We start from the raw sequence: 3,612 nt of genomic DNA, 5'->3' as shown, positions 1-3,612 counted from the left end.
GTTTGAGGCCAGCCTGGTCTACAAAGTGAGTTCCAGGACAGCCAGGGCTATACAGATAAACCCTGTCTCGAAAAATCAAAATACAGAAGAAAAAGAGAGAGAGAGAGAGAGAGAGAGAGAGAGAAAACTACACAATTGGATATGCTAAATATGCCAGCACAAGGCTGAAGTAGGAAAAAAAAACAAAAAACAAAAAAGCCAACAATAGCACTTGAACTTTCTCCCCATCCTCACCTTCAACTACAGAAATTAAAATTACAGAAACTGAAAACTATACTTCAAAGAAACAAATGGCCACAGAAGATTCACAAAAACAGAAGCTGTAATTGGTAAGTTTGACGGATATATAAAGTAGCAAACAAAACCCTCATACATGGACAACTATTCTAATATAGACAGAAATAAATATTCATAAAAAGATTATAATCATAAATTTTAAAACATTTTAATTTAGGGCTGGAGACATGGCTCAGTGGTTAAGAGCACTGACTGCTCTTCCAGAGAGAGGACTTGAGTTCAATTCCCAGCATCCGCATGATGGCTCACAACCATCTGTGATGGGGTCTGATGCCCTATTCTGGTGTCTGAAGAGAACAATGATGTACTCATATACATAAAAAATTTGATTTAGGTTTTATGGAGTTAATGTTAGCCTTAGCAGGTACTTATGTAGTGAATCATACCCCCGGCTCCAACAAAAATGTTTTTAATAAAGTGCGTGTGAGCCAGGCAGTGGTGGCGCACACCTTTAGTCCCAGCACTTGGGAGGCAGAGACAGGCGGATTTCTGAGTTCAAGGTTGGCCTGGTCTACTGAGTGAGTTCCAGGACAGCCAGGGTTACACAGAGAAACCCTGACTCGAAAAACCAAAATAAATAAATAAATAAAAATAAAAAAATAAATAGTTTGTGTATGTGTATTATGTGTGTGCGCATTTATCCAATTATTCATTTACTGATTGATTAACTGATTAACTTATTGAGACAAGGCTTCAATAGTCCAAGCTGGCCTTATACCTGCATCGGCCTCTCAAGCATTGAGATTAAAGGTGTGTGCCACCACATCCCCTAAAATTTAATAAAACTATCAACTTGCAAAAACACACTGGTCTAGCCAGGTGGCAGTGGTGCATGCCTTCAGTCTAAGCACTCATAAGGCAGAGATAGGAGGATCTCCATAAATTCTAGGCCAGCCTGGTCCATATAGTGAGATCCACAACGGCCAGAACCACACAAAGAAACATTGTCTTACGAAACAAACAAACAAACAAACAAACAAAAACATTGATCTAAGGGTTATGATAATGAAGTGAGAGGTCAAATTCTCACTTAAAATTTTGTCCTGGTCTGGGTACAGTGCTGCACCTACAATCCCAGCACTTAGGAGGCTGAGGCAGCAGTGTCTTGAGCCTGAAGCTGGAGTGATCCACACAGCAAAGCAGGGAAAGAGACAGTACAAAGAAAGACATCTGCGGGCTCCACCGGCACAGGCCGGTAACTCCAGATACTTGGAAGGTGGATGCAGGAAGATTGCAAGTTCAAGAACAGGCTGAGATATGAAATGCCAGCCTGGGCATCGTAGACTCTTATCTCAAAATATAAAAAGAGGACTGGGGAATATAGCTCTCAGTGGTAAGATACTTGGCTAGCACACAAATTTTTAAACTGCGTTATACATCCATATGGAGGCCACAGAACTGAATGTGTGTATGTGTGTGTGGGGTGTTGAAATCTGGCAACAGTACAGGGTTTCTGAGTGCACAAGGACTAAAAATCCAGTCAAAATTAAAGTATAATAAATCTGAGGTAGAACTGAGCTCAACTCAACTCAACTGCATGAAGGAAACTTCCACGCAGCCTTGGTTCTGAACACATACCACGCATATTCTGTCCATGACTGTCATGACATACAATATCAATGAAAGCAGCTGATATACCTTAGCTCAAAATCAAGATTTATTTAAAAATATTTATTTGTTTGTATGTATACAAGTATACTGTAACTTAACAGATAGTTGTGAGTCTTCGTGTGGCTGTTGGGAATTGTATTTAGGACCTTTGCTTGCTCCAGTTGGCCCCACTATCTCTGGCCCAAAGGTTTATTTATTAGTATACATAAGTACACTGTAGCTATCTTCAGACACACCAGAAGAGGACGTTACATCTCATTATGGGTGGTTGTGAGCCACTAAGTGGTTGCTGGGATTTGAACTCAGGACCTTGAGAAGAACAGTCAGTGCTCTTACCCTATGAGCCATCTCACCAGCCCTCAAGATAATTTTATGTTATGAACTGCAGTGTTTTTATTACACACACAAAGTGGTCTTTACTTAGAGAAATAAAACAACTTACTCATGGAAAACAAAGACATAATACTTAACTAATATGTATTTAGATTATAGGAGCTGGAGAGATAGTTCAGTGGCTAATAGTACTGGCTACTCTTTCAGAAGACCCATATTCAGTTTCCAGCACCCAAATGATGGTTCACAAGCATCTGCCACTCAAGTTCCAGGGTTCTGATGCCCTCTTCTGGCTCATGCAGACACTAGGTATATACACATGCATAGACATACATTCAGGTAAAATATTCATACACATAAAATAAATAAATCTTCCCCCCTCCAAAAAAAAAAATGTCCTGATGGCTGGTAAGATGACTTACCATACAAGTTAGTTTTAATCGTCGACTTGATATAGCCTAGAATCTGCTAGGAAAAGCCTGGTAAAACACTGTTTATATTGGATTGGACTGGCCAGTGAGCAACTGTCTTTATAACATCAATCAATGTGATCCAGCCCACTGTGGGCAGAACCATTCCCTAGACGGGGGTCTTGAACTGCATGAGTGGGGAAACCCAGTTGGAAGCAACATCTGTCTCTGCTCTTGACTGTGGAGGTGATATGATCATCTGTCTCAAGCTCCTGCCACTGTGACCCAAAGACAGGGTCTCACTATGCAACCTTGGCTGACCTTCAACTGTCTGTATAGACTGGCCTGAAACTCACAAAGAGATCCAGTGCTAGGTTTAAACATCTCTCTCTCTGCCGCTACATAAAATACAAGACTTTAAAAAAATACTCTAAGGCTTAGACTCTAAATCACTTCCAAGGAAAAAGCACCAGCTATTCAAAAAAATGCATGCAACCAAAACAAATCAGTACATTCAAACCATTACATGAGCTGGGCGTGGTGGCGCACGCCTTTAATCCCAGCACTTGGGGAGCAGAGTTTGAGGCCAGCCTGGTCTACAAAGTGAGTTCCAGAACAGCCAGGGCTATACAGAAAAACCCTGTCTCGAAAAACAAAAACAAAAACAAAAAAACCAAAACATTACATGATGGTGGGAGAAGAGAAAACATTCTCAGAGTTAATCTTGAAACTCTCCAGTAAAATCAATAAACTCCCTTCTCTGGATGCCACTGACCAGGACATTTATTTATTAGATACAGCAGGCTGCAATCATTTATACAACTCTTTTTAAAAAACATATTAAAAAAAAAAAAAAAACAAAAAACACATATACTGTAGTGGCTATTCCTGGTTGTCAACTTGACTATATTTGAAATGAACTACAATCCAGAATTGGAAGGCTCACCAGTGAACCTAATCT

At 40.1% G+C, this 3,612-nt stretch overlaps 1 protein-coding gene across 1 annotated transcript in view; it reads right to left on the bottom strand.

Annotated features, from left to right (window-relative positions):
* Acbd3 (acyl-CoA binding domain containing 3) overlaps window positions 1-3,612 on the bottom strand; it is a 31,400-nt gene that overhangs the window by 9,879 nt on the left and 17,909 nt on the right. The gene's annotated exons all lie outside the window — the stretch shown is intronic.

The sequence above is a fragment of the Mus pahari genome, chromosome 5 (genome assembly GCF_900095145.1).
Source record: "Mus pahari chromosome 5, PAHARI_EIJ_v1.1, whole genome shotgun sequence".
Taxonomy (NCBI): Eukaryota; Metazoa; Chordata; class Mammalia; order Rodentia; family Muridae; genus Mus; species Mus pahari.
This window is presented reverse-complemented; position numbering and strand designations above follow the sequence as displayed.